The 20,369-nt window shown below is 39.5% G+C and overlaps 1 protein-coding gene across 11 annotated transcripts in view; it reads right to left on the reverse strand.

Annotated features, from left to right (window-relative positions):
* LOC112987094 (erbin) overlaps positions 1–20,061 on the reverse strand; it is a 114,334-nt gene extending 94,273 nt beyond the window's left edge. For 2 of the 11 annotated variants that reach the window (XM_064501771.1, XM_064501776.1), the window contains exon 1: positions 19,261–19,600. The gene's annotated coding sequence lies outside the window, so the exon portion shown is untranslated. Of the gene's footprint in view, positions 1–19,260; positions 19,604–19,730 lie in introns of those variants that run through there. The other 9 variants (XM_064501769.1, XM_064501770.1, XM_064501772.1 and 6 more) reach the window with 9 other exon arrangements.
* Between the last annotated feature and the right edge of the window lie 308 nt (positions 20,062–20,369).

A 20,369-nucleotide genomic window follows, 5' to 3' on the forward strand; every position in this document is an offset into this window, starting at 1 on the left:
AAAATTGAACATAGACACAGAAGTTGTACTATATAACTTTACCACCACAACAAACATTCTACAATTATTAATTTTTGCCTCTGCCAAGTGGCATTTCAAAGTGATAAAAACACCAGAGACAATGTGTCAAAACACAGAAGAGGTATATTATCATCTGCTCCTTCTATACCAGCCAAAAAACAAAACATATAGATTGCTAACAAGTTTGAGTTCAAACCAATGCCATCAATACAAATAACAGAAAGGGAATTTCCACATCCAAGGTTAAGAAAACGTAGTAAGTCATATGCAGGACCTAAAGTAGGTAACTTCTTAAAGCACTGCTATTCCAGTGAATCTGAAGCACATTCTCTGGAAGAGAATCTATACCACCCACACCATGTCAGAAATACTCCCACAGCCCTCATGGGGAAATACAACTCCTAGCAACAGATGAGGCTTTAAAAAAAGCTGCAATTATTTTAATTGGACCTGCCAGCTGCCTTTTATTTAGCTCAAGAGATGAGATTTTATTGAAAGTCTGCAGCCACAGCCATTGGCAAGAGTGGAGGAGACTGAGGAGACAGTTGCTCACAAGTAGTTGGATCTATTTCTGAGAAGCTAATTCTGCCTGGAGAGCTTTTGTGGAGTACTGCCATATACTCTATATGTTGAGGATACAAAGTTTTATTATGTGGTCCTGGCTAGTATGCTGGAATAATACAGTAAGTCTAAGGTGTGTATGGAACACACCCATAACCTCATCTTGATGACATGTGTTGGGGCCAGTTCAAATAAGGTGACAAAATATAAACGAAAGGGAGCACGATGAATTACAGAAGGATGGTTTTGTCATCTGCTTTCAAAACAGCAAACATCCCACACCAAAGAAAGAATTATGTGCAATATATTTAGGCAGGCTGCTAGCCAAGATCTTTTTCAAAAATAATACGAAGGTTCTTTGGGATAGCAGAGTCTGACTAACATTGTTTTCACATGGCATTTTACATACAGGTGCAAAATGGGGAACTTTAGGAATTATTAAACTAAGATTAAGAGCAGCAGAATGACCATTAAAGGAACTGGTTTTGCCAATTCCAGAACACTCAGTGATTTAGCAAATCCTAGACTCTTCATACTAATATAATTGTTTAACAGCTGCTTTGCATCTCAGCTACCATTTCCAGAAACACTGCTGGTATCAGCTGGCCAGGCTGCCGCGGCCAGGCTAGCTAGAGCTGCTGAAGGATGCCAGGGTTCTATGACTGTACTGTACTGCACTTCCCTGGCTTGCTGGAGAATGAGAAATTCGGGTTGCTACCCCTTATGGCAGTAGCCCTGGAACTTTCCTTCTGAAATTTTCCTACTGCTTTCCCACCTACAGCCAACAATTTTGTATGACTAAAAATACTAACATAAGTATTGAACTAAATCAAGTTTACATCCGGCTAGCAACTCCATTCATATACACTGCATTTAGGAACTGCTGCTCTATGATGTAAAGATTGAAACAGCTTTCCTGGCTCTAAAATGACAAGAACAAAATAAATTTCTTCTCCATTGTATTGCTGTCTTCCACAGAAGGTTAAACTTCCACTTCAATTTGAGACCAAAATGGCATCCTTATAGGCAGATAGCAGACTATGTCGGACATGCTGACTGCTCCAGAGCACGTATTCCAGCTTGGGACTGCCTCTGACAAGTCTCCATTCCGCAGCAGCCTCCATCAGTGCTTCACTCACTGACCCCTTCACTATACCCCCAGGTGGCAAGAAAACAGGAACTGGAGAGCTATATAAACAACGAACAATTGCACAGATCGTTACATGAAAGATCATCATCTAAGCGTTATCTAAGTATCTGTGTGTCCAGAAAGAAAGATCAACACCATTCTAAAACAAAAAAGGTCCAGAAAACTTATCCTAAAAAAAAAAAAAAAAAAAAAAAGAAAAAAAAAAAAAAAAAAGAAAGAAAAGAAAGAAAAGAAAGAAATTGGAACACTCCTCCATCTTCTTTTCTCCCCCCCTGCTGACAAATAAGATGCTGTTACACAAGCTAAGGCATTAATTTAATTCCACTATCAAATGTAATATATTTCCTGTGACTGTTAACCACCTCCTTGTTACAAAATAAAATAAAATAATAAAACCCCACACATCCCCAGCTGTGACTTGTTGACATGTATACTCTGGTATACATGCTACAAGAGCTCTCAGTGCTAAGCTAGTCCCCAGAAGTTAAGGGTTGGGGAGGAGGGAAATAAGCATTTTACGCACTTTTGAAAAGAAAGATCTTTTGCTCTGGCACCTCTTTATCTTAAGTTTTTCCTCATAACGTGGTAACAGGATAAATTTTAAGTAGAACCACGCTACAGCTTAATCCTAGCTTTTTCATTATCACATACTCTTACTTAAAACACATGCTGCCTAATCAACACCAAGAACACATTCCAACTCAAAGCCCTGATGGGCAGATCACTAAAAAAGCACTCATACTACATTTGAGTTCTAAGTTTTTATTTCAGAGGTGTTACGGACAACCATGACTTTTCAGAGCTAGATAGATTTGTTCTGTTGAATTCACAATATCATCCCTTGCAAGCAACATTTGATGAAGAACAAGTATGATTTTGGCTCTAAAGCCAAGCATGAGAAAAATGAAGCTGGATTTTACTCCACTGCCACACTTTTGAAAGCCAGGCTCCATTTGAGAAAAGCTGCAAATTAAAAAACAGTAGAAACTGTTGTCATTGTACGTGATTTATGGTATTAGGTATCCAGAAAAAAATAGGATTTTTTTGGATCCTAAAAATATGTATTTTCCCCCTTATTTTAAGGGGTGTGTACATGTGTACATACAACATAAGTGTCTATCTCTTACTCTAATCATACAGCAGAGCAAACAAACACAAAAATACGTATACTACGCCATGGTCTTTCAGGAACCTTTTCTGCCCAGTGTTTCAAGACATGACACACACACTCAACCTTTGCTAGAATCTGGTCTCTTGAATGAGGAGTAATACCACTCTGCTTCTTCCTCCAAAAAAGACAAGACTATCTACAGAATCCAAATAAATGCAGAGAATTTTTACTTTGTGTTTAAAGTGAAAAATGCAGCAGGAAGATAACTTTTTTTAAAAAAAGGAAAACCTGAATGCTGTTCATAATATTTTTATCAAGTATTCACTACTGGGGGAAAAAGTACGTACGGGAAGTTACACCAAAAGACACATGTGCCCCCAGATTCAGAGTCAATTCCAGTTTACCATGTTCTAGATTCTTATTACACAGAGACTGTCAGCTTACAAATGAAGCGTACACATGAAGGAAACATGACAAAAATGTACATACAATTGTTTCATGCTTGTCTGCAAGGTCAACAGACTTCATTTTTTATTTCCTAAATAGACTGTGAATGCATTTAAGAGGAAACCTAGTATATTTTGACTTGAGGGGGGAGGGGAGGGGGACTCAGCATCACATTATCTTTTTTTCCCACAATACAAAATTTCAGCTCTAGAGAATTTAATATCATTACACTAGTTCCTCTGAAGCATGCAAAAGGACACCGCTAAGAAACTACCTTAAGCAAAGAATTTACTGTCTCCAAATCCTGCTTAGGTTAATTCTTGTACTGCACAATTTTGAAAGAAAAACAAACACATTAGGTATGTTCTCCAATGCACCATTCAAAATTATTTGAGGCTTGATTTAGTATTTTCTGAGGACTTTGTTGCCATCCTTGCATCCTAAGAAAAGAAATTCTCTTCCAACAATCACTGTATTTCCTCTGATGCACAACATGCAATAGACTTACCAGTCAACCAAATGACAAGCAGTTATTTTATAGATTAAAGAGCAAAACATAAATAGGGAAATCGGGGGGGGGGGGGGGGGGGAAGAGAACCCCAACTGGCATAATAAATAGCTTATCATCTCATCCTCTTGAGGGTGTTTTCAGGACTATCCATTTGACACACAGTACTACTTCAGCAAGCAGACATCTTCCAGCAAAGCTTCTCTTGCAAAAGTTGTTGTTGTTAATACCAGTATGACTGAAGAAGGAAAAACTCCACATGACTCAACTTAAATGTTTCTCATGCAGTCGCTCTAAGAAATACTTTGCAGAGAACAGCAATGAAAACTCAGATCAAGAAAAGAATTTTACCTGTGACCACAGGAAGCTGGATATTCCTCCCTCCCTCCCACCCATTAAAAAGGTAACAAAAACTCACTAGTGTTTTTCCAAAAAAGCACAGCTATCTTGGCCAAAAATCCCATTCCCACTCTAATTTCTTCAGAGAGTGAAAGAGAGAAGCAGAGTATTAAAAGAGTCTTAAAAAACTGGTCTCAAAACAGGGAAAAATCTTTTTCTGTCTACAGTGCCTATGCCAATCAATGCCACCTCCTCTCTTCTGTACAGGCTTGGAGCTTTGGGGAAAAAGGCAGAGATGGGAGAAAGATCAGGACTGTTACTTGCACTTCTTGAGTGGAGGATAGCCCAGTGAGAGACTGCTATAGCCTACATGGCTGCACTCCAGAGTCACAAGGCACCTTCAAACCAGGACTGCAACTTTCCCTGAAGATTTCAGGGTTATGAAGATGCAATGCCTTTTATTCATCCAACCCCAGGTCCCTAAACTATGTTGCACCTTCACTCCCTTAGTGAATTAGCATGGATATACATTGCTCATCTGAGATGAAAAGGTAAAGAAGAAGGGCACCCCAAGTTATCAGTGACAAATACTCCTAATAGCGTCATAATATCACTGATAGTGCATAACATGAACTTGCTTACTAATCATACTGGCTGTCCATCACCTCTCAGTTCTCTGTTCACACTAGCCTTAGAGTCCAGCTTGAAAGCAAAGCATCCCATGTTCAAACTCTGGTGAACTGTACATTTTGATCAGATCCTCCAGACAATGAAAAATAAAAACCCACCAGGAATCCCTAAGAAGTAAACAAAACTAGGTGTGAAAGTCTCAAGAGCAAGTAGAAGGTAGTCTTCAGGAAAAAAAGGACCTGATGTCGCACAGCACTGAAGGACTGAACAGCTCTTCATTCCTCTTGTGTTTTTCAAGCTTCAGTTCTTACCAGAGTTAATTATTTCCCACTATCACAACATATTTTACAGAAGATCAAACACTGTTATTTGTTATTTTATTGAGGATCAAATCAGAGATTAATTTAGAAGAGTGAAATTTAGATTTATTGTGATCAAGTGAAAGAATATTCCAAGCCAGCAATGGGAGCTCAACTAAGAGGTCAATTCACACTGTGCTTAATATGAACTACAGCCTGCTAAATAAAGGACAAGCCCTGCTTTCCCCTCCTTCCACCTACCTTTTCTCAAATCTAGGGTTTGCACAACCACACCACTAATGAGATCAGCAAACTGACCCCAAAAAGACCCTACAAAATATTGGGGAAAATTTTTTTAATAAGATTAGCTTGCTGATCAATTCATACTTATTGACCTTGAGTACAAAGTCTTTACAGCTGAAATAAAGGACCTGCATAGGAATAAGGGAACATGAAACTTAGTGCCTACTGTTGGAGGAGATTGAGCAGGTAAGACTAAACCTTAAGTCACAGGCTCTCTAAATTAAGATTCCTTCAGAGCAAATATTTTGATTTCATTATTTTTAAATATTTTTCTCTTAGTATGAAAGAGATGGAAAGGTCTTTATGTTTGCAAAAATAATTTAGTGCTCACAACAGCACAGTCAAATAGTAAAATATGATGGTTTAGTACAACCTTAGAAGACAACACAGTTTGACAGTTTATAAAATTTAACTTCTTATAATCTAATGATTTAGTCAGCCTTGGATTCATAGGGGTTTTTTTGAAATAAGACAAGAAAAATAATCTTAAAACTACTAATTTTTTTAAGGACATTTTCTAACCACAGCCAAATATCTCAGTCCTACAGATACTTCAGGCAGCCAGAAGAAGCTACGACAGATCAGTAAACAGTTATGGTCCAGGCAGTGATACGTCAGCAGTTAATGTTCTACATTCTGATTTCAGAACTGCAAGAAGTGTTTACAGGATGTGGTCTTCTTAACTGGAAGACATCCTTACTCAGAAAGTGCTATGCATATTTTTGCAATAAAAAGGCAGCTACTTGCCTACAATGCTTTACATTTAGAGAAGGCTTGAGGGAATAGAACTGCACTTCACAAAACAGATTGTAATCCTCAGTATGGTAATTTAAATATCTATTTACACTTAAGTTTGTTTTACCAAAAAAAGTCTGGGGAAAAAAAAGCAAAATGACTAATACAAGAAGCTGTCTTGTCAAGACATATTCCTGGTAAAGTATTTTGGTTGTTCAGTTGAGGGAGAGGAGGTAGCTATAATATTCAGGTTAAATTTTTTTGTACAAAATCTTAAATGAGTATCAACCTGTAACTTAAAAATCTTCTTTTAAACACGGAGTATTTAAAAAGTATTTAAATACTTTAAAATACAATAGATTGGTAAAAAGAAAAAGAAATGAGACCTGAAATACACAAAAGAGCCACTGCTGAGACAGGACACTGGCCTAGATATCTATTTGGTGTGTCAAAAAAAAAAAAAAAAAAAAAAAAAAAAGGTTATCTAGAAGAAAAGTAGAAACACTGGAATGCATAATAATCAATCAGATCAGGCCTTCCTTGGCTAGAAGATCCACTGTACGTTCAGCAAGCACAAAAAATTTCATGACTACAACGAAAACAGATGCCTCATTTATGGAAGAACTAAGAAAGAGGAGGAGAGCTCTTTATACTCCAACATACTTTCTACAGATCCTCCCAAAATTATTCCAGAAAGGCTGAGACCAGACAAACTAAAATACATCTCAAGCAGGGAAGACAGGTGGACTGCCAGAACAAATGCGAAGGCACATGAGAACCCAGCTAATGAGGATCTAGACACAAACAAGCAACTGCAGCAGCTCTTTTGGACTGCATGCCTCATCTCTCAGCATGTGAACACCTCCTTACTTGACTGCATCATTACCCTGGAACACTTCAAAGTTTCAGGAAGCAAGAAGGGCAGAGTTTAAAAACAAAAAAAGAAACACTAGCATCTCCCCTTTCAATTCAGGGGACAAGACCACATGACAATTTTCTCACAGTTTCAAATCTGAACTCTTAGTATCACTTCCCTGCCCCCACCCCCGCAAAAAGGAAAGTAGAGAAATGCTGATAGCTGTGGTCTCTGCTATGGCTAGTCTTCAGATGAAGTTACTGTATTATTTAATAAGCATTTAATAACAACATTTGGATTTAAAGAAATTCCTACCTTCCACAGCTAGGAAAAGAAAAAACCTGCTCTCACTCCCTCCTCTTTCAGGGATCTATCGCTTCTTACAGAAGAAATAGCACTAGAGACCTTATGTAAGATAATTCACTGAAGGTAATTTATAATTGTATGCCTAAGCATAGCGATGAAAGAAAAAACAAATGAGAAGCAAAACATTCAGAAATGACAAACAAAATCACTTTACAGATACACATATCACTCCTTAAGGTTTTGTTTTGTTTTAAGAAAGTTATGAAATCAAAGGTTTCAAATTACTTCAGATTAAAGGAAAAATTTATGAAAAAAATCAGTTAGAAACTGATCTGATCTGTGATAGAATTATAATTCTAAAGAGACAACCTGTATTTCCTTGCCAAGGCAGTTTTTAATATCTTTGCCTTCCAACTAAGAAGAATCAAAGTGACTACTGCTTTATTGACAAGGAGGGAAGTCAAATGCAACAAAACGCCCTCTGCCCTGGGCTTGGTTCTTTATTATAATAAAATCCTGCAATATTTGGAGCTATTATTCATACATGTTTCCACTTCCTGCCTTGAGAACTTGCTGGAATTACAGACTTTGGGCCGAATCAACATGCTTCACTGTTCGTTTTTATTCCTAACAACCCTGTTTTTCTACCTGCAATGTCAAGAAATCATTTACATCTCTTCTAGCAATGTAAAGAAAAACATAAGAAAGAAAACACACACACCTGTATGCTGCAGATGCTAGATATCCAAGGAAGAAAAATAATGCTCCATTCCCTATACAGCACCTCCTTCTGATAATTTATGGATATTTCAATTTCAATATATTGCATATGTTAATAAAAAGAAAAAAACAGGGTATGGGGAAATGAACAATAGTAAAGCAAAAATGCTGAAAGTGTAAAACAGCAATTGACATTAAACATTATCCTCAGTACTTAACACAAGATGTCCTTTATTTAATGTCTTTTTTTAACCCCATAATTCAGGAAAAAAAGTCAATTTTGAAAAACATAGCTACCATTATTCTGTTTTCATGAATGTGATATTTTTATTCATTTGACATATGCTGCTTCCTGAATGGATTTAATATATTTTGGCATTCCTGAACAAAACTGCTCTCATGTTTGGCACTCCATGTACAATGCAGCCAGGAAACCACTCCTTAGACTATGCAGCCATCTGCAGCAGATACCAAAGGTTTTCAAACAAGCAAGCTGCACTGTTGTAAATATGCAGTATTTCAATATATAAGAAAAGTTCTAACCTATAAAGCAGGCTTTCCATCTAATTGCCTGCACATAAATTTAGGCAATTTGCAACACACAACAGTTCAGCACAAACTGAAGTGGAAAGGAAAAAAATAAAGAAATTATTTCATATCAACAGCTATCAGAAGATATCTGATCACTTTGTTTTTCTCTAAATTGTGTTGTCCATATATTAAAACAAAACAGTCCCTGATTTACAAAACAAAAATGCCCTGCTTTATATGCATTCCTCCCAAAAACTAGTTGCAAGAATTCCTAGCTAAAACTCAGATGACCAAAAAATGGAGGTCAGAAGAACACAGTGGGCCCAAAACAGTACAAGACAGAGAAATACAAAGAAATCAAAGGCTGGGTACATGGGAAGAGGAGGAACTACACTCAAACCCTCTAACTAATACCAAAATGGATCACTGTGCACAAGAATTGCTGCACCAAATCTAGATAGGTTAGACAATCCAATCTGTGCCAGGGCACCCAAATGGAGACACGTTCCTAGAACACAGTGTAGAAAGAGGAGGATGTGAGTTGTACACATGCAAGAATTGTGCACACGTTTTAATTGCTTATTTGGTAGTTAGATTTTAAAACTTAAACCCTACCAAAAACAAAGACATATCCTGACACACAAAGTACTACACAGTACCCTAATGAAAGTCACTACTCAAAGAAAGAACACATACAACTAGACTTTAGTTTAACTTCAGAAATCTTCCTCCTTAAAGAATACTTCTGTCCCTGCCTTATAAATGTCACTCACCTCAACAAGCCAGTTTGCTTTTGCATTTTTTAGTATAAAATGCAATACTACAGACCAAAAACTTCTCTTTACACTGCAACTTAAAAGACAGCTTCCTTTAACACACCTTCGTCACTACTGCAATAAGGAAAGCAACCACTGTCTATTTCTATAAAGAGCATAAGTTTAAAAAATATTATTTTCATGATTCCAAGTGTATTTTCACATTAGAGAAGATTCTCCATCTAATTTATACAATAATTATAACACATATGAGCTTAATAATATTCTCAGCAGGTTTTTTTTAAAAGTCATCATCTTGGACAAATAAAAGAATCCCTGAACTGTACCTTGATTTATTGTTTTTTCTACATTCATTTTACAACTAATATATAAATCCTGATCCATCCCAATCATCCAGCCACAGACCCTCCACGTATCACATGTGGCTGAGCACTTACTCCCATTTTTCTTGTCCTCCATTTACTCAGCTTCACTCACAGTGCACATTTGAGTTTTGCCAACCTATAATCTCCCTTCACCCTCAACACAGAAAGCAAGCATTCAAGCTAATACTTTTGACACTAGATTATTTTTCTCTTCACTAGTTTTGTGTCTGAACTAACAGAATATTGTGATTAAAAAAAGAAGAGCAGCTCTTATGTTATTTTCATTTCACTACATCAGGCATTTTGGAGATCAAATAAGCAACTGTTACTACAAAATTAACAGAGGGATATTCTTGAATGGTTTCCAAAGGATTTTTGCCTCTTCAGATAGCGAAGAAGGATAGCCACTGCTTACATGAAAAAAAAAAAAAAAAGAATTATTTGGAATTTAGACAATTACACTGAAGTACAGTTTCTCTTAAAGTACTGCTATTAACATAGATAAGATCTCACTATCAAAAATCAAAATGAGTTTTTCACCTGACAGATTCTTCCTTCCTATCACTCTGGAAATTATAGGATCAAAAACTGAATTCAAAGTTGATTTAATAATAACTCAGCTTAAAGTGTTACTTCCTGACATCCTGTGCTTTCTAGCAGGAGAACAAAGTTTCAATATGACTTTGACACCACTGAAGTAAGAAGTGGCACAGTGTCGTACTGATTTGCTATTAACATGTCAGCCTCCTTTTCTCAGGATAAGGAAACTGAACAGCACAATGTATGAAAGAAGAAAATTTAAGAAAATTCTATAACTCTGATCTAAAAAAAAATTTAATTGCCCAGTGGGTAGTTCCTTTCAGACTTTTGAAAGATTAAAAACAAATTAACACAAGTATGGGGGAAAATGAGTAACATTTCGATTCTGAGTGAAGGTTATTCCTTGATATTTCATATTTAGAAGTCAAAATTTAAAAATTCATCAAGATTTAACATAAATGGCATGATGGGTGATCTATGAATCTAGGATGAGCCAATATAGATTTGAATTCAATGAAAACAAGCAAGGACTCTCTCCATTTGGGACAGAGGAAAGAAAGAGTGGCCATGTTTTTTGTTTTTAATCTAAGTAACAGTATTTGTTGGTTCTTGAACAGTTATTTTATGGAGAGGGAGGGGAGAAGTAAGAAAGGGACTAGAAAAAAGAAGTGATTAAAGATGCATTTTTCTTCTATCATGTAACTTTCTTTTAACCTGCTTCACCAACAGGGCCATAATCTTTCCCTTGAGGTGTCACTGACTGCTATTGCAAAACCAATTCAGTTTCATGAAAGACTAAAGGAATTTTGAAATCCTGGCAATACCTCTCTTTTCTTCCCTTTTATTAGTACTAAGCAGGAGAATCCTACAGAAAAGCTTGCCTGCTTCATTGTCTTTCTCTAGCCAGAGCAGCACTGCAGAAAGCACCCAGGAATGGTATGACTCTCAGCACTTCTGCTACGCTTCAGTAAAGCAAGACAAAATAAGTGTTCCTTGAAAGGTAGAGGATCTCACTCAGATAAATACAAACGGAAGAGAGAGTTACTCTTGCCTAAGTCTGTATTTTCAGTCTATCTTGCTTTTCTAATATTTGTATTGTTTACATTTTTATTTCTTTAGATTAGACTTCTCTTACTAGATCCAAAGCACGAAAATCTTAATTAGGAATAATGCACTGGAAGAGCAAGACTTTAATAGCCACAAAAAACTCCCTTCCCTACCAAATACCATTCAGAAAAGTAGTTATCAAGAAAAAAAAAAAGGCATTATAGTTAAATAATACTGCAGTAAAATAGTAAATGTCCATGAGTTTCTTTCTTTCTCCCAGAAAAGATCAGGAATGTTGATATATCAGAATTAAAGTCAGATGGTTTGCCATATTCAGAGTTCCAGTTGATTTTCCCCTTCCTGTCACATTCCCAGGGAGAAGGGTAACTTACAGGTTTAAACATCTTTTTTGCCTTTTACTGAGCGCTGGGTTTTTTAATTAATTTTATTTTGTTTTTAAACAGCTTTTGAAATATCTGTATGTGAATCAATAAAAGTGACCTTCAAGAAAAATTCCAGTTTTTCTCCAAATACTCTCATTTGGTATTCTTTACCTCATTTCCTCCTCTTCCAGTTCTTCCCCAAAAGGAGATCTACTGAATCACTCATGAATATTGTCCACTATTTAGAATAAAACATCCTACACAAGTTGATCAAAGCACAACTGAAATAAATGGTATAAAGCCTGGACAGCTACACAGAGATGAGTGAACTTTTGAATTTTCTCCCTCAGTGAAGATTCTACTCCCGAGGAAAAAAGGAAAAAAAAAAAGCGCACACACACAATTATAGAGCACCTCAGGATTTAAATGACCTGCAACTCCAGGGTTAACATCATATATGATTATGTGACCAAAAGTAACCCAAAATGAGTACTTTCTCCCAAAAGGAGCTACCTACCACACTGACATTCTGGACCACCACAGGCAAATTTGCCACAGCAAACAAACGTAGCAGCAGCAGACTATCAATGCAGATAGAAGGCTGTCTACACACCCATCCCCTCATTCAAGAACACCTATCTAGTAGGCCAAAGTGGAAGCAATAAAGTAAATTCAACACTTGCATGTTATACACGGTAGCATAAGCATTTTTCACATGAAAGACTTAAATTGCTATGCTGGCATACTTTCCAGTTCACTTTCACTGAAAATACAGGCCTCAATCCTGTAAATACTTACACAGCCAAGCTTTTTGCTTGTTTTAACCACAGGCATGCATGAGCACATGCAGAATATTAAGCATAATATTTCCACAGAGGAAAAAGACATTTATAATTTACATTAGCATCATTATTTAAATTTAAGAGTTCCCTGATATCCTGTTTCAGATACAAAACTCCATCCTTATCTTCCGGCTTATCTGTAAGTGAAGACAGAAGACCTGCGGTAATTTGACTAAGTTGCTGATAATAGGGTTCATCTTCTAAGCTATCACTTCTTTCTTCAAGAAGATTAATTCCAAGAAGGCTCCAGTCACATGTGGGAAGGGAAAAAAAAAACGCAGCTCTTAAAACGTTTCTTAGCAGCCTACCAAATGTCTTCCAGAAGAGTCTGGAAACTCTCCATTATCCATACTCTCAGAATGACATGCAGGGCAAAAATCTTCTGATGTTTGCTGAACCTGTGACTGACATTCACAAGCATCTGGCACTGCATTTCAGATATTACTCAGATGTACTGATGTAGCTTAAAGCATCTACATCCTTCTCCTTTCCTTCTTAGGAGGCTTCAGAAGTTGAAGTCTTCCTGAAAAATAAGTGAATTCTAAAGTATCAAGCAGAAGCATCAAAGCATCAAGAAAAAAAAGAAACTGAACAATGCTGATTATAGACACAGAACATAAGCTCTTAACAGCTGTTGATAAGAAAAGCAGGGCCAGAAGAATTAAAGATATGTATTGAAAGACTCCAAACACAAGGAGAGCCAGGGAAACTGAAAAAAATACTTCTGCAACTGTATTAGACTCCACATTATGAGACAGAGGACTACTGAAGAACACAAAACTTTTCTTCCAGAACTGTCTGGGAAGAGCCAGACCTCTGTACAGCTGCTACAGGAACTTCCCATGCCAACTAGAGTAAAAAAATTGATTAGAAGGTTCCAAAGGCAGTAGTAAAATTCAAAGCACAATACTTCAGAAACCACGAAAGAGACTGTTTTTCACACATCCTTCTGCAGCTACCTTTAGCAAACTAACAGAGCTTCAAATACTTTGAATTCAGTTATTAATATTGGAGCTTATCCCACCAATAATAAGACCCTGGCCACTTGAGAGGAGAGATACTACCCATTCCAAATTAGAGTCACCTAAGAAATTTTTCATTTCAAGCACCTGCAGCTTTCATTGAGAATTCAAGCCTCTTAAGAGTTCCTCCTAAAGCTAGAACTAGGTAAGTGGCACAAGCAGTAATCACTGGGCACTAACAGCTCACAGGAAGACAACTATAAGCCAAGCATCTACTTCTGAAGTGCAATTATAACTTGAAGAGAACACAAAGCTCAACACTTGAAACAAGCGTTACCCACCCATCTGTTTCTAGAAAAGAAATGCAGTTTTCCACTGGGACTGTGGGATAACCCAGAATAGATAGATCATTAACTTTTTGTACCACATACTCATTTCTGTTCATTCCACCCCAGCCATCTTCATGACAGGGGCTACAAGACAAGAGGCACAGGACTGTACTTATTGCTCTACACCAGCTTGGAGATTTCAGTGTGCTTAGAAGGCTTTTTGTTTGGAAAGGGAGCTCACACACCTTGCGGATTCTGAACTAACCAGCCTGAGGATACTGATCTACAATTTCTTCCAGTTTCTTCCAAGTACTATACTCACAATATACATCTAGATAAGAGAATCAGAAAGAACATTTGCTTTTAGCAGTTGCTTTCCTATGCATATACAATACAGCTTTACACTTGCAGGATTCATTTGTACAGCAACGTGAAACATAAAAGTTCAAGAAACTAGTTTTATTCACAGAAGATGCAAGGGTGTACAATACTGGATATTTAAGAGTTTAGAAACTATGAAAAGAAAGTTGTGCACTTTGGAATCACTTACCTTCCCTTTGGTAGCTCTGCTTTTACAGAGAAACAAGTTCTCCTTACTATCACAAGTAATCTTTAAGGTCTAGACTGTGTCTAATCATTGCATAGATACAGAAGGAAGGACAGCACAAAACGTTCCTCCTCTCTCCTTAATCAATAAAGTTGTGTACAACAAAGGTTGTGCACAAGTGTTGTTACCTAACATTTTCTTGGCCCTTGGCCATGCTAAAAAATGCGATGGAAGAGTAAGGCCAAACCATTCATTAGCTACTGAAATGGATGAAGTGGAAAGGAGAGTATACACTATCTTATCTGACAAGATTCAGTCATTAAACACAAGAAGCTCCAGAGGCACGGTACCTTCTCATGGTATTACAACCCCAAGGACAGCCACAGCAGCAGAGATAGTTCACATTGTCCTCAAGCCTCTGCTTAATCATCACTCTTTGTTCCTATGTATAATGATTTAGTATCAGGTGTCTACAAATTAGCTTCAGATATAGAAAGCAGTAATCTACTTTTCAATTTAAGCTACCCAAGCGAAGCCTGTAACAATGCTGACATTCTCCAACGTAAGCAAGCTTCCATTTGGTCAAGACGAAGCCAAACTAAAAGATCTGCTTAACTTTATCTTACAATTAGGCAAAATCCTGATGCATTTTTTAAAGGTGGAAGGGGCAATTTAGTGTTGGAACACCATGCTTCTGTATCACCCTCAGGGGAAGCACAGATGAAACTAAACAGGTTGAACATCTATACATAAATGTAAGCATCAAAAAAACAGTATCTTATAAAGACCAAGTACTACTACTGATCAAGAACAACACAAAAAGCCAAATTATCACAAGATTATTATGTAATAAAAATACTACCAATTTCAACACAGTAATACTCACTTTTCCCATTTTTCTTATGCAGGCAGAACATGCTGTTTACATGCCTTCTCCTAAATCAACATCCTCACTCTCAAAACTTTATATTTAAAGCCTTTTACTCACAGTACATGAACACTGTATTCCTAATTGTAAGTGAAGATTACTTAAATAAGCAATTGTTTTACAGCCAAAAATCTTACAAACAAAAAACTCCACCCATCTTGTCATTAAAGCATTCATGTTAATTTTTGGGTCACACTTATAATCTTAAAAAGCTGCATAGAACAGCTCTAGGTTTATCAGTCGTTACTGAAGTACACTAGGCAATATTGTTGAGGCCCACTAATTTTTGCTGATATCTCCTCATCCGTGTGCCAGCTGTGCTGACACAGTGGTTTCTGCATGCCACCTTCACAGTTGGAAATTGCAGCAACATACTGCAGCTGATCCCCAAGAGACAAGAACTGTAAGGACTGTGGGAAACCATTTTATGTTTGAAGCTCTGACAAGTCAAAAAACCCCATACTCCTTGTCCAAAACTGGACCAGAGTCTGCCATGTGACGAGCCATGGAACTGTTCACAAGTTCCCTACAGTACATGCAAAGAGATATCCCCTACGCATTCAAAGCATTAAGCAAATCTCTCAAAAACAGTTAAAATTTTGGAAGTTGTAGAAAAAGTAATCCATACCTCACAAGTGTGCACTGGACTTCATAAGATGCTCCAAAGACACTAAGCTAGTAATTTAATGGGTTACTGCAAATATTGCACATTTTAAATTTTAAAACTAAAAAACATAAAATAGTAATTTATAGGCTTTTTACTAAAGAAAGTGATATATGTTACTCATGTTCAATGTTTTCCTTCTGACATGAAAAGGGGAGTTGTCTGACAAGTTGCTTTACTTACTTGAAAGCTGACAGTTATAGATCCAAATCTTTATTTTGCAAATAGTTCATGTATAACTACCTACATCAGCTGTCATAATCAACATTTGCATGCTCACATAGGGATATAATCTACTATTTTCATATCAGTCTGAGTAGCTTTTTCCTCAAGTCAACTAGTCACTCTTTCAGAAAAGTTTAGGTTTGTAATTCCACTACGTGGAGTAAGTGTCAGACCCTCCTTTAGTGGGTCAGGTTATTCCATAGGGAGAATATATTGTTAAGAAGAAATATCAAACGCTTTATCTTTATATAACATTTTCCCTGGAAGATCTTCCTTTTTGTTTGGGAGCAGGAAGGACAAAAAAACAAAGCAGTCAGCCAATAATCCATTATACTCCTATGGGAAAGCTGAGTTAAAGAATTCTGCTGTCATACCCTTTTATTTCTTAAATCTACTGCTAACATGGTAACTTTAATAAACATATGTATTACATATATGATGTTTATATATAATATGCATATTTACATGCATATTTATAATATGTGCATTTTTTATATATACACATACACACATCCCTTCCCTTAATTTAGATGTTTCAACTATGGTTCTTTACACCTAGGGGTACAGACTCTAAATGAATTCCAGTGAAGACGAATCATAAACTTGTTTTCTTATGCCACCACAGCTGAAGACACTAGACAACTTTCAATGAGTAATACTTCCTCAACAGAGCCCCCCAACCTATTCTGTATGAACACAATGTTGAAATGCGTATCTTACAGAGCACTACATTTATACTATAAACTATCAACTTGCCCATTTATTAACAAGACAAATCTATTCATATTTTCACTAAAATTGCTGAAAAAAATATACTGTGGTCCTCATGATAGCATGCCATGTATGTAATTTCTAACTCTTTGACTGTACGCGTACCTACTTAAAGTTACCAATGTCTACATGAACTTAATTTAATTCATGAGCCAGGAACAGCCCAGTAAGAAGAATGATTCCCCAAGCCACCAACACATACCTATGAAAGTGCCGTTTCAAAGAACATGAGCTGCCATGTGTATATCTAAATCATTTTATTCATAAAATGAATATCAATGTCAACCTAATTTTTAGCTGAGACACAGTTGGTCTTGAGAAAGAATACAGTCCTTCATTACTACTAAACTATGTTAATGACATGAATGGCATTCTATGATATAACCATTAGCTGTAAGCAGTAGTGAATTACACTTTCATCATTAAAAAGGGCCTTATCCATAGCTACCATGGTGACAAAACACTAGTGTAAAAAGTTGTGGCTCCACTACAAGGATCTATTCTTCAGCATGGCATTGAAAAATATCAAGTGCATCATGAGAAACACAAAAGGTCTGAAAAGAAACAAAATTGCATCTATTAAGAACATAGGGGCTTACAACTAAATTTGTCATGCACTGCTACAATTCCTCCCCCCCTGCCCTCCCCCTCCCCCTCCCCCCCCAATCTCAAGTCATTATTGGGGCTGAAACACTGCTTTGGAAAGTGATCGTTCTTTGTAAAAGGATTACTCTATTTAGACTTCATTGCTTTTCTGCCAAGCATCAGCCATATAAGGAAACTGAAGTTCACTGCCATTTATTTTGTTCAGCCCTTTCAGACGCCTAAGAATAACCTTTACTGCTGCCTAGAAAGGTAAGTCTATAAATTGCAAACCAAATCACTTGTTACAAGCAATAGAAGCCACTTCAGGTCAGTTAAAATTTAACATTTTTCCTTGCACTATATCATTTAATGAAACAGCCTGAGTAGGATTAATAATGTTTTCTTATACACTAGACTACTTGGTGCTGCTGAAGGACTACAAATATCATAGTTTTAAAATGTTTGCATAGAAATTACTTTGTCCAGTTCTCGTAAATACCACCACATCCATCTCAGATACTTGAGACTGAAGAATGCGCATCCTGTCTGACAAACACACTGCTTTTGAGTTTGTCAAACAGCAATAATGATTTAGAAAAATAAGCTAGTACAGAGCTATGGCTTATAGCTCGTTCTAAACATTCACAGGACAAGAAATTCCTTGCCTCCATGAAGAAACTAACCAATAATTACCTCTTGGAGGCATGTGAAATCAATCCGTGGTGAGCAATATTGCTTTCACTAAATGCAACTATTTGACATAACAAGCAGTAATCACCAGCACTACAAAAACCTTCCACCAGAACTACGCATTTAGTTTACCCTCCAACAGCTTCAGACAGGAGCCTTTTAAAAAATGATAAAGGAGAAAGTGCTCACCAAAACCAAACAAGGCTATATTAACCCAGAGGCTGAACAGCACTTTTAAGATGCCAGACAACTAGTTGCTCGGGGGGGGGGGGGGGGGGGGGGGAGGGGGGGGAGGAAAGGGGGGGGGTTCTTTTTTCAATGGAGGCTCTCGAGAGGAACTTGTGCAAGGATCAAAATGCAATGCAGACCTCTCCTATACAAGTTGAAAACTATGCAGCCAAACTCGTCATCTTGAGGGGAGAGAGAAGGGGCGGAGGGGAGGGAGAGAGGTGGCGGCAGCAGTCGAGGAGAAAAACTGCGACAGTATTTACAAAGGACTACGAGGACAAATTTTTATAAAAGTTGTTTAACAGTTACTTTTAAGAAGGCGGGCTACACACTGATATTCCAGAAAACAATGTTAAAGACAAACAAGAAACGGCAAATACAGGGAGCTCCAAACACCAGGACCTTTCAATTAAATGAGAAAGTCCTAAAGGAGATAATCTCTTTTATTTCCTGATAATTATACTTTCAGGGTTAGCAACTGTTTTCAAGGGGAAGGAGCTGAAGAAGCACAGACACGGAATCGGGCAGTTTCAGCTCAGTACCTTCTTCCACTGAACAAAGAAACTTCTGTGTCTGAGGAGCTTAAAAACTTTCGGTCTCCCCAGATTGTTTCCTCAGCCTCCATGAAACCAGCGGCTACGTCCATGCAAACAGCATTTTAGCGAGAGACGGGGGGGAACACAAAGGACAGTCGGACTATGGAATGCGGAGAACACGAGCCGATCAGAAAATAAAGGCCAAAAACAGGATATCAAAATGAAGCGTGAACTCCTTCCTTTCTCCCCACCCCCTTCAACAGAGGAAGGATTTTGCTGTTGTTGTTGCTGCTGCTACTCCCCAAACCTTCTCCCTTTAATTTACCTTATCTGTCGGGTGTCTAAACCAGATGCAGCAGGCAGGAGTTCCTTCCGATCCCACGGAAATATATTAAATCCAATCAAGTTTTCTTCTCGTAGAAGGGAGAGGGGGGCGAGAGGGGGAAGGAAAGAGAGGGAAAAAAGATGCAACAGCTTTCGACGAGGACGGAGGCGTCCGCAGACCAGAGCGTGCGATGTGCGTGTGCACGGGGGGAGCGCGGCGGCGGGGCCCGGCTTCTCCCGGACCCTGCCGGCGGCGGCGCCGGGCTCTGCCCCGCGGGCGGCCCCGAGCCGCGCCGGCCCCGCCCGGCGCCGCGACCGCCCCGCAGCAACGTCGCCCAGCGGCGAGCCCGCAGCGCCCCCCGCCCCGCAGCCAGCCGCCCTCCCTGGGGGCCCCGGCCCGGCCCGGCCCCGGCCGCCGCCCCTCCTCGCCTGCCCGCCGCCCTCCGCCGCTGCGCCCCAACGGCTCCTCACCCCGGCGCCTTCCTGCCCGCCTCCCCCCCCGCCGAGGGCGCGGGGGAGCGGCCAACCGCCCTCCTCACCTGCCCGCCCGCGCCGCGGCCTCGCCGCCGCCCTCTCTCCCCGCCTCCTTTCTTACACTTCCCCCTTCCTCCTCTCTCACCCCCCTCCCCGGCCTTCTCCCGGCTCGGCGGCGACGGCGGCAGGGGGAGCCCCGGGAGACGGGAGGGCAGCTGAGAAGGGGGCGGGGGCCGGGGAAATGCCCCGGGGGGCGAAACGGTGAAACGCCCGCGCGCTGCGCGTGCCCCTGCGGCTGCCGGGCCGCGCCGCGCGCCGCCGCCGCCCAGGAGGCACTGCAGCGGGGGGCGGGGCGGCGCCGCGGCCGGGCGTGGGCGGCCGCCGCGGGAGCGGGCCGCGGACAGGCGCGTCGCTCGCGCCCTCGCTGGCCCCGGCGAGTGGGGAGCAGCGCCGCCGCCGCGCCAGGCCCCACCGGCCTCCCCTCCCCCACGCGGGACAGTGTGGGGCTCAGCGCCGGCGGCGACGCGACAGCCAATCCCGAGCAAGGGGCGTCGTGAGGGACGGCCCGGCGCAGCCAATGGCGCTGCTCGGGGGGCGGGAGCGCAGCGCGGAGGAACGGGGCGAGGCGGCGGCGGC

The sequence above is a fragment of the Dromaius novaehollandiae genome, chromosome Z (genome assembly GCF_036370855.1).
Source record: "Dromaius novaehollandiae isolate bDroNov1 chromosome Z, bDroNov1.hap1, whole genome shotgun sequence".
Lineage (NCBI taxonomy): Eukaryota > Metazoa > Chordata > Aves > Casuariiformes > Dromaiidae > Dromaius > Dromaius novaehollandiae.